This window comes from Uloborus diversus, chromosome 10, assembly GCF_026930045.1.
Source record: "Uloborus diversus isolate 005 chromosome 10, Udiv.v.3.1, whole genome shotgun sequence".
Classification (NCBI taxonomy): Eukaryota; Metazoa; Arthropoda; class Arachnida; order Araneae; family Uloboridae; genus Uloborus; species Uloborus diversus.
The window spans coordinates 45,771,580-45,783,976 of record NC_072740.1 but is presented as its reverse complement, the minus strand read 5'-3'; the positions used below and the strand labels follow the sequence as shown (position 1 = coordinate 45,783,976).

The 12,397-nt window shown below is 30.0% G+C and overlaps 1 protein-coding gene across 2 annotated transcripts in view; it reads right to left on the bottom strand.

Moving 5' to 3' along the window:
• The window catches only part of LOC129231447 (muscleblind-like protein 3), a 373,842-nt gene that overhangs the window by 214,404 nt on the left and 147,041 nt on the right, over positions 1-12,397 (bottom strand). The window lies entirely within an intron of this gene.

Genomic DNA, 12,397 nt, shown 5'->3' with positions numbered 1-12,397 from the left:
TAGTCATACCATACAGTCACTGAAAGCAAAGCATATTACAAAAACCATGGCCATACTGTCACTGAAAGCAAAGCATACCACAAAAGCCATGGCCATACTTGTCACTGAAAGCAAAACTGATGAAGTCAATTAATTCAAGTTTGGTTACCATACACTAAACAAAATGCGTAACCTTACTCCGTAAAAGCGGTGGTAGCTTAAAAACTGGTATAACGCTCATACGTTACACCAGTTTTATCAGTTAAGTTACTCCATTGCTAAGGAGGAAGCTAGCCGCCGGAATAAGGTTACACAAAGTGAAAATGCTGCCACCATATTTACGGAGTAAGGTTACACATTTTTTTTTTTTTTTTTACAGTGTAGCTTCACTTAAATATACTAAATAAAAAGCCATTAGTGTGATATTTGGTTAGTTTTCTCGAAATGTTCCACGAATGCCAATACCAATTATTTAAAAGCTTGTACCTAATTTTATATACAAGCTATGATTAAAAATCTAGTTTGAAATGAAAGCTGAAAATCTGAGAAAAAATACATAATGTAACATACATTTAAATAGCACAATTGTGTTGCAGGAAAAAAATCATAAAAAAATTAACTTTTTCTCAAGTTCGAAAAATAGCGTGTAACAGTGTGCACTCTCTAATTTTAAAGTATTGCCATACTTCAATCAGGACCTAAACCTAAACTTGAAAACCATTTGTTTATATTTTGAAATTTAAAAAATCAATATCAAAATATACTAAAAGTTTCTGATAAAATTTAAATAAAATTTAGGTTTAGATCATAATGAAAAACTAGAAAAACATACAAGAAAAGTTTTATGAAGATATATTTAAAAAACCTTTTCTTATATAATGCACGCAAAACAAACTTCTGAGAAAAATAGGTTTAAACAGCTGTTTTTGACAGAAATCTTGACGAGGATAGCTAATGTTTTTTAACTATAACTCAAAACATTTTTTGTGTATGACACTAAATAAAGTGTAACTAAATTATGCATGACATATATTTTATTTCTACAGAAACTCGAAAATTTTGCAGGTTAAAGGTCCTTAGACCCCTTAATCTTTCACATTAGAGCGTGCAAAAACATAATGACATTCTTAAATCAGTGGTTTGCAACAGAACGTTTCGTAAAACGCTAAGAATAGTGGATGGTGGGAATAAAGGACGGAGTGATGGCTTTTATGCTTTTACACACAGCAGAAACGTTTTAAAAAATACTCTAATTTATAACAAGCTGCAAAATAGCAGATTTTTTTCAACTTTTCTTTTTAGCTTTACATATGCATGAATCTTTGTTCAGAGTTTGTAGTGGCTAATGCTCTACAATCACACGAAAACACAAGCATTACAAAAACATGATGTTTTGAAACTCATTTCAACATCAGCTTGACTAATCAACAAAATGCAAATAAAGCCTTCCAGATTATTAAGATTAAATTTTGAAACATTACGTTTGAAGTTACTTTGAATTTAAAAACTTAACTCAAGACTCTATTAGCAGACAACGGCTATTAAAGATCCACAGATAGCCTGTTCGGAATCACTGCCAAAAGCAAATAAATAAAAATTTAAAACATTATTAATGAATTCAATTTTTTTCTTTTTGCAGTTAATATACACTATTAACTCAATTATTTCTTTTCGCATTTAATATACACTATTAACTCAATTCTTCTCTTTTGCATTTAATATACACTATTAACTCAATTCTTCCATTTTTTTGCATTTAATATACACTATTAATTCAATTCTTCTTTTTTGCTTTTAATTTGTTTTTTCCCTTTCGTTTAAGATTAAAATTTTATAATCTGAAAAGCGTCAAGAAATTAAAATTGGGTAAAATATTATTGATTAAAAAATGTCTGATACCTTCAAACAATTTAACATTTGTGTAAAATTTATGATTTCTAACTCTCGATAGCTTGATTATTACCTTTTTTCCCTCTCTTAAACTACGACATAGAGAAAGGTAGAAGCATAATTTTAATTCAGAGAGTTGGTATCGATGTTGGAAAAGTTAAGAATCATAGTCTCAAGGCGTTTACTAAAATTTTATTTGTCTATTACTTCTCCATCACAATGAAAAAAGCCGTAAATAAAAAGAAATTTAGTTGTACGATGTTCCATAAACTATGACTTTATGGCACAAAAAGAACTCGGAAGGGTTTAAAATAAATAAATAAATTTTAAAAAAGCTAATAACAAAATGGCATTTTCCTAATATTTCAATAAAACGAGAAAACAAAAAAAAAGGACTTTAAGTTTCAAGACGACACAACATGTTTACCTATGTTGAAACTCAAAATTAAAAAATGCGGCAGACATTTTATAGAGTTAATTTGTTTATAACATGAGAAATGTGTCGCAGGCTGACATTGAATCGATATTGTTTAAGACAGAGTAGTTTTTATTTACAACTTGATGTTACTTTCTCACGTTAATGAATTTTCGTTCGTTTACCAGAGAAATTATTTTAAAGTGTTCGATTTTTATTTCCATTTTATTTAAAAAAATGAACTTCAAAAACATTATCTGATTTACTTATTAAATTTTTCTTGAAATACGTTAAAAAAGAAACATAATTTACATAATTTCTTGGCGATTTTTACTAACTAGAGAATTTTTTATGAATCCTTCATTTGTTTTTGGTAAACTAAAATTAGTTTTTTACAATGTTTGTGCTCTGTCAAATGCAAAACTAATTCAAAAAGTAAATCAAATTAAAAAAAAAGGAAAAAATATTTGAAACAATGGAAAGTTAACTTTATGAAAAAGAATTTAAAAAGAATAAATAACGGTTTAAAAATATATTCTTCATGAATGCTGATTATACTAATGTAGTTTTAACTGCTTATTTTTCCAAGCAAATTATTTGTATCTAAGCAGTTTCCTAGAAAATAATAATTAGAAAAGTTTCTTTTAAAATATCGATGTTTGGAAACATTTACATAATAAATTTTAAATGATATGATATTGTTCACGTCATTCTCATATAAGATATTTACGAATAATTTACGAATTAAAATATGGACCTAAACATTAAAATTTATTCACTAACTTTATAGCAAAAGAGATATACTTGTAGTTTGCATGAACATGATCTTGCTTTATTATCAATTTTGATAATTTTGATAAAATATTTTTATATAAAGATAAATTACATTCAATAAGTTTTATGATGCTACAGCCATTTTCTATTTCTATCTAGTTCCATGCTCTACGCTATGATTACCCCATTTTTAATAATTGTAGACGAAGATAAAAAATCTAAAAACCTTCATTTAAAAAAAATGTGAACTCACATAAGGTTAAGGTTGAGCTTCCATTTTCCTAATGATTGGGTCATATGCAAAACGCGTTTACGTAAGGCCACTATTTAAGGGGAGCTGACTCATCCGACATTTTGACTCTTAAATTGTCGGGGGACAAAATTCGTATTTGTACAAAAGCCTCGTTGCAGAAAACTGGTGTCCAAGATTTAGGTGTGCTGCCTGATTGATGTTTGATTATTTTATTCTGTAAATGAAGAAGATTTAACTAATACAAATTAAAAACAAATAAGGTGTGAAAATGAGGTTCATTACAGTAAACATTTCCTGATACATTTTTGTTGAATTTGTAAACTAAGTAATATTTCTAGATTTACCGTAAGTGAAATGTTACTTAACTTATCATCAATTGTTTTACGAGATAGCAATTAGCGAATATTAGAAATAAGGTTGGATTCAAAGCTGTCTTGGAACCAAAATGTCGGATAAGTCGACCTGTCTTTTTCAAGGGGTTCTACGTTGATATGCTCTCTATAAATCAGTTTACTGTCTGAAGGCAGAATCTTGCATACCTCAATAAAGGCGAAAAAAGAAGAAGAAAACTGTTATGACGAAACATGCATAAACTTGAACATTAAATATTGGAAAGATACTTTGCTTATATGCAGAAAATACATTTCTGTTTTAAATATTACTGTTGCGTACAATAATAATTCCGCAATTAATATCCTAAAATGCTTTTCTTTTCTTGTAATTATTGTAGACATCTATGCAAATAAAAAGGAACCCTTTTATAAAAATTTAAAAAATAAAAATAAAAATGCAACCTCCCAAAGCTTCGAGTTTAATGTGTCTTTCTGCAAGTTATAACGTACGAAACATTATTTAGGGGTATGTGGGGTAAAAATGCAGAACAAAGAAAAATTGTAAAATACTTTGTACTTTGGACACTTTGTATCCAGCGCCACGGATCTGGTAATACCTACGCAAGTTATTAAGCATATACTTCGTTTCAGTTAAAAAAATAGTTACCTCTGAAGACCCCCCCCAACGTACATGATAATACAAAACATCTTCAAAATTTTATACTTATTTCGAAATACTTTGTGACGTATCAAAAATAATTTTTGCCATTACGAAATGAAAAATATCTTGTTATTAACATGTCAAACATTGAGGCTTACTAATGTTCAGTGCGGCATTTAATATATGTTTTTTTTTTAAAACTATGTAGTACAATTCGTCAAGTTTATGTGGGACCAAGTGAAACCATTCAGTTTACTTATTCATTCTTTTATTATTTCTTACGCACACTCATTCACTTATTTATTCATAATTCACTAATTTATTCCCACATTTATGTATCATTCATTAATTCAAAAATTAATTTATTTATTCATTAATTAATAAATGTATTTATTATTCATTCGTGCACTTATTTATTCATTCCAAAAAAAAAAAAAAACAGTTTTAAATAATAAAATGAAAAATACTTCGTTAGAAAACTACTTTAGTTATGACTTAGGGATACTTTAAAGGAATAATGTTTAAATTTTTTAAAGGAATAATTTTGTGCTCTTATTTGAAGGTACAAATATTCAGCCGAAAATGGAAAATACTATTGCAACGAAAGATTTACAACAAATTAAATTGTTATCTTTTGTGTACACCCAATCCTCTTTTTGTGCGGAGGATAGGGACCGCGTAAAAAAAAATCTTGTAAAAAACGTTCGTTCGTTTTCTAAATAACTCCGTCTGTTTTATGAATACTATCGTCAATTGAATCCCAATCTGATTGAAAATTTCATACACCGCACAAAAAAAGTTGCACAAAAAAAAAAAAAAAAAAAAAAAATGCGCAAAAAAAAAAAAGACCGCATAGAAAGAGGTTTGGGTGCAATGTTTTTTTTTTTTTTTGTGTGTGTGTGTGTTGTATTTTTAATTTGTTTACTTTGAAAACTCACTTTGACTCTTCTTCCTCAATTCGTTTTTAAATTGGGAACAAACTCTGTACACTTTAATAAAAATCTGAAAAAATTAAAGAAAATCCTATTCCGTTCTACGTATAAACTTGAACATGAAATATTTGAAAGATACTCAAAGAAGAAAATTCTCTTTCCCTTTGACATTTTCGGACGCAGGAAGAGCCTAAAGACGCCTAAGAACAGTCCTACCATCTTCTTCAATACCCTGAAAGATCGTCCTGGGAAAGGTTTAAACAAGTGAAGGAAAGTGTCGTCTCGGGAAGTAGACATTATCCCTTCCATTTCCCGTTATTGAAAAAGAATTTGAGGTTAAAGAAACACTTTTATTGGTTTCGTTCGTTTTCTTTAATCTTCCATTCGGCTGCTTTGAATTCTTAGAAATAAAGCTGCCTAAGGAAACAACTTTTAGAGATAAGGTTGATGATTTTAGAAAAAGTAAACGTGTTCCTGATCTTCATTTTTTGAAGAATTTGGAGAAAATAATAAAACAAAACAAAATAAGTAAGCAAATAAATAACTTTTTAGACAACTGGTTTTCTATTTGTTTACGAAAAGACTTACAAGCACTTTTTTTTTACTATTACTTACAAGTTCTTGCAAGTATTCGTACTAATATAGTATTAATACTTACAAGAACTATTTCTGTAAAGCACTGTAATGTTTTTTGATTTTGTTTAATTTTTGCTAGAGGTTATTTCCAGTTGCTCATTATTTTAAAACGAGCTGATGTGTGCATCACATGCCTTCCTTTTACTCCAATTTAATGTCATTTCCCCGTTACTGGCAATTTTAATGTGATTCAATAGTTTACTCTCTAAATATCACCAACAGTGGCCAAATTGAAATCAGATTTTTTTTTAAAAAAAAGAAAAAAAAAATCACCGAATTTGTCGCTAAGTTGGCGACCAAAAGACTGGCGATATATCGCCAAGTGTCCGACAAATTATATCACAACTTGAGTTTACATCGAAATTAACAACCATTTCCCCCCAAAAAGGGGCAAAAGACCCCCTTAGGAACATCCGAATGCAACCAAAAGAGAAGGTGCACAACTAGACCGCACTAGGAGTCTACGCACCAAATTTCAACTTTCTAGGACATACCGTTTTTTAGTTATGCGAGATACATACACACATACGCACATACATACGTACATACAGACGTCACGAGAAAATTCGCTGTAATTAACTCGGGAATCATCATTATGGATATTTCGCGTGTCTATACGTTCTTAGGCACTTATCCACGTGTGGTCGAGTCGAAAAAAAAACTCAATATTCATTCGGGGGTGAGTAAAATGGAAATTAAGGTCAATTTTTGATTGAAAATTTTTTCGCGAATACAATACTTCCTTTTTTGTAAAAGGAAGTAAAAATGAATGAATTTTTTTTAACGAATAACTATGAAAAGAAAAATGCGTTTAATAATGCTATTAAGTAATGCTCTTAAAAAATAAGTTATTCTTATTTATGTACATACTCAACGAAATAAAACAAGAGAACTTTAAGTCATAAATTTTACCATTTTTAATATACAGATTTCTTAAAATATTTTCCCTATAATTTGCAAGTGTATAATTAAAAACCTGACTTCTTTCCTTTGCAATATATTATTTCCCCTTCCATCTCTACAATTATTTATAGCGTTATCACAACTATTCCTCATTTCATACCAATTTGTTGAAGAAATGTTCATGTATTTCGAAGGATGTTTTATAAGTGACAAAACGTTCTAAAAAAATAGTGTTTAACAATTAGTATCCTCCGGTTTTCGACGTGAGGGATGAGATTTCTTACTCAAACTTGAGATTTTCAAAAATTTCCCACCCCATTTACACACTATTTTTCCCTCTCTCAAATCTACAAATTATTAAATTCGTAATTTTGTCACTGAGAAGCTCATCCGTTTTTTCTTCGTACTATTTTATTAGTACGGTCGAGATATTTTCTCATTTACGCTACAGATATGCATGAGTTTCCTAGGGTTAATACGATGACGAGGAAAAAATGGAAGAAACTAATAATAAATAACAAAATCAGAAAAAAAAACAGATTTTGTTTCTGCCAAATGAAAGCTTTTGTAATCAAGGATTACATTGAAACATTGCGTCAGTTCTTTTGAAACATTCTTTGTTTTCTTTTCGAATTGCTATGCTCAGTGATTATTTTGTTTTTCTAAAAGATATATTTTGCTTTAACGTAATTCTGTCTTTTCAGATCTTCTAATCATGCAAAACTTTATACCGAAATAACACCATTAAACTATAATATTTTAAAGATCATACCATAATATATGGAAAAATTATCTAAAAATAAATTATCTACACATACAGCGTGCGATTGCAGCAGTATCATTTAAAACTATTTTTATTTTATATTACGATTTTTAACAATATCAGTTAATTAAGACAAAATGAAAATGAAAAAAAAAATAAATAAATAAAATAATCTAAATAAATTCATTTAAATATCTTTGACATAACTCTTAAATAAGATATGGTTTAAAGATATCATTAAAAATAAGCGTTTGAACGATGTTCTCAAACTATAATCAAAAAATTTCCTGAATAAAAAGGAATGAAACTAAACACTATTTTTACTAGCGAAAGAGCAGACAATAATAGGTTACTCTCAGAAGTAGGAATTTTAAGAACGGTTGAAAAAAAAATCTCAAATTAAGTATAAATTCATTTTAAAGAGATATATTAGCTTAAATAGAAACACTGTTATAGTGCTTCAGATTATAAACACAAAGTCATTAAGTTGTTTAAACATAAATAAATGATGTCCACAGACGTGACACTGCTTATCACATAGTATTCATAGTTAATAAAGGCAACATGATGCCTTATACTGTGTATTAGGTAAATATCAAAACTAACTCGTGTTCACAGTAAGTAAATTTCTTTTTGTTAGTAACTTGTACGAATTTAATCCTGTCTTTAGTTTAATGCTCTACTTTTTTGTTTATCCATTGCTCATACCTTACAATGTTTTCCCCTGTTTAAATTTCACATCTATATAAATAAAACGAAGAATATATATGTGTGTATGCATGTTCCCTATACAAATCCACAATTTGAGTCTGATCTCGACCAAATTTGGCAGGGAGGTACTTAGGCAGCCGAGCGCCAAAAAGGTACCAAACCGTTCGAATTTTAATTTTAGGGACCGAAAATGGCATTAAATGGTTCCTTCTACCCGAAATAATTATCTGATTCTCGTTATTGAAGTCCAATTTTAAGGTCCGCTAAAAATACCGTTAGAATTGTTTTACATCCTTCGAATTTCAAAGCAAACCAAGGCTATAAAATCACCGGGAAAAAATTTAAAAGCATTTTAAAGATTAAAATGGAACAGCATTTTCAAACCGGTAAATGATCGTTTGCGCGATCTCATTTCAAATTAGGCTTTAGATGGTTGCCACTTTTTTTTTCTAGGCTGTGACTGAACAAAATTTTGTTTTTGTTGGGGTAAAAATTTTCCCTTTTGATTATTATTTGGCGATTTATCTTCTTTCTTTCTTTAGGATTTTAGTTTTAGTTTTACTTATAAAGGGTTGCGTTTAATTTATTCAGGAATTTTTGATTTGCCGTTTTCTTTCTTTAAGAATGATTATTTTGACGAGAAATTTTAGTTTTGTTGTTTCTACAATTGAAGCTCGATTGTTGAACAAGCTTCACTTGATATAACTTTTATTTTCGAGGTAGATCGCGCAAAACCGGGCGACGCTACGGAAAGATTAAGTGTCATTGCCTTGAGGGGTTGGATTTCTTTATTTATTTATTTACAGATAAGACAACACAAGAAAGATTTGCAGCACATAAAAGTGGAAATGACACCCATGATGCCGGTGGGAGTCAAACCCACGACCTCCGGCATATGACGCGAAGCTTCTATCCCAGGTACACGGGGACCTGAAATAAAATATTTGCTCGTGTATATGATAGATGTATCTGAAAATATATTTAATTAAGCACTTTTACTTCTGAAATACTTTATGTGAACTGTTTTTCTTAAAATTGTGGATCAATTTGTCGAGTCCGTTACCATACATATTCTAATGATTTTAGATACCGAAATAGATAAAAGTTCTGAAACTTAGTCGGATTGTTAAGGTTTTGAGTCTCTTTGACCAATCCTTTGTGATTGTTTGAATTCGAATAAAAAGAACTTAACTTAGAAAAGTATCGAATCCGTTACCAATAACATAGTAACAGACTTGACTGGTAACGGATTTGAAAGTAACAGTAAAATGCCTTCCAAAACCTGCATGTCATTTAATAACCCGTTGAAGTGAAGGTACATCCTCAAGAAATCAACTAACAAATTATATTTGAGCAAAAAAAAAAAAAAAACTTAACTTTTTTTAACACAAAAAATTGAATAACGGACTTTACATCGAACAAAAACACGCATCTTTGAAAGAAATTATTTATACAATTGCTCTTTTCTTTTCAACTGCAAAAGGAAATATTTGCAGATAAATATTTAACTAGTCTAACTCCTTTTATTGAAAATGTATTGCTATCTCTTGGTACAATATTGTCAACATTTTTGCGTGATATAACATCTCGTTAACGGACTTGGAAAAATAAGAGAGAATAAATGTTTTGTAATCTTGAAAATATTTTTTTCATTATAATAACCCTTGGAATTTAAATTTATGGTGATAAGTGTTATTATTTTCTTTTTATGGTAAAAAATAAAGTGAGAAAATATTACAGACTTCTTCGATAAAGGACAGCTATTTTTTCAATCAACTAGATTCAAAAGCCAGTATTTTCAAGGTAAAAATAAGCAAGTGATATCTTTTTCTGTATCGGAGATATGTTGTGTAGTGTACCCTAAATATATGTAATATTTTCAGTATTATATAGAATAATACGAGTACAATCATTGTTTCCCCGTGGGACAATATTTGTACGAATATTTTGAAAATAACTCACGTATGAGATGAGATACTACTGAGAGTAGTTTCTTTTCCAGACATTATTATGTACGATTGTTTCAGACGTTGCTTTTAAATCGTTATATTTGTAAAATAGAATCTTTTAGTTGACAGATCGAGATATATAATAACTGTAAATACATAAATAAATACAGTGTGCCCACTCAAGTCCCTTGTCAACCTCTCAATTTCGGAACGACAGCTGCTATCTTCATAAAAGTGGTGTTAAGGTATATTTAATCGGATGTGCGCTACCGAATGAGAAAACTCACAGCGATCCCTGGTGGAAAACTTTAGAGTTAGATTTCGTATCTCGAAATTCCAACGAGATAGGTAACAAAAGTGAATCGCAAAGTTGTATAGCGTTATCGATTTACCGAAAGATACCTCATTGACATGGATGTGAAAAAAAGAACGGTTACAACGTGCACTTGATTTTCGTGATTTCACGTACACGTCCCGGATTTACGTTCCTTTGACGTCACAAAATTCGAACGGAATTAGAAATAATAATTTCTCTGGAAAAACATAACACTAAAATATCAAGTAAAGGCATATTGTTACAGCTTGTTATTTTTCCACCTCAGATATTTTTCTCGCGTCACAGTATAGGAAATCACGGAAAAACAAATGCGCGATTTAGCATTCTATTCTTTGCATTGATGCTCACAAGGTATCTTTTCGTACTAAATCGATGATTCTCTACAACTTTGTACATCGCTTTTTTACTCTATGTCAATCCGCATTCGAGATAGAAATTCTAACTCCGCAATGTTCCACTAGGTGGCGCCGTCAGCGGTTTTATTCAGTATCCCGTGACGACTTGACTAGACACTTAAACAGACACCACGTTTATAAAGATAGCCGCAGTCATTCCGAAATAAAGAGGGGGACAAGGCACTTTAGTGGGCACACTGTATACTACATATACAAATACGTATATGTTTTTGGTTATACATTTTTAGGTTATAGTTAAATCGTGCATAGTAAATCCTCTTGCTGTCACGTACTTGGCTAATTCTCAAAATAGGGTATAACTTATAATCTTAAGCGCTCAAATAATTCGGCAACATTCTCGAATTTTTAAACTTGAGACATGTTTGATTTGATATTATTCTTTATTTGAAGCAAGAGATTACTCACATTTTAATTTAATACCCTTTAAAACAACATGAAAAATGTTTGAAATGCTATTTGCATGGATGTCCATAGCAAATATGTCTTACATAATGTCTAAAAAATGTTTTATTATTAGAATCGCAATTAAGACTAAAAAAGCTTCATTTTTGTTTGAATACATTTAAAGAGGTCATTTATCCAGTAAATTAATTTAAAAAAATAAAAATTATGATGCTTATCGAAAAAAATCAAAGTTTGTCCTCCATGCTTCATTTTTGAAGCAATCAGCTGGTAATTAATACATATTTCATTTTTACAAAGAACAAAGAGTTAAAAAAGCAAGTTTCTCCTTGGCAACAGATAGTCGTTGTAAATTACTATGCAAATAGAGGCATCTGCGGTATTTTGGGGACAAAAGTTAAATATTAGATGAATACATAATTATATGTGATTAGATTATATGGTAATTTTTACAACAGATTTTTAATCAAGAAATTTTATTTTCATATATCGTTGTTATATTTAAAGCCACAAGGAGGAATATGATGTTTCAATCATTGAATGATTTATAATCTCATTTAGTTTGCGGGGTGGCGTGGTGGCTCTTGGTAAGGTGTTTAACTCATACGCCTTTGGTCCTGGGTTCTCATCCACGGTCCAAATGGCCAGACGGTGGATTTTCTAGAGGTTGAAAATCGACAATGCAAGAAGTCGCATGCTTAAACAAATTGTAAAATAGTTTTTTATAGTACTTTAAAGCTATTTTACATTTCACATAAGCATAGCAAAGTTTCTGCACGCACATGGTACTTTCATGCCTGTATTCAAGCACTGGGTTCAAAAAATCCGTACTAATGTTCTGAAAATCCGCTGTAATGTATTGAAAATTGGTTCTAATGCTCTAAAAAATGCATTCTAATTTTCTAAAAATTGTTTTTAATGTTCAAATCAACGTAAATATGCAGGCTGATTTCATCAACTACATTCTTAAATCACGACTTGTATGATACTGGCCTTTTCAGAAGCCTGCAAATTTAGTGATATAACCACTGCTCCTGCTCTCTT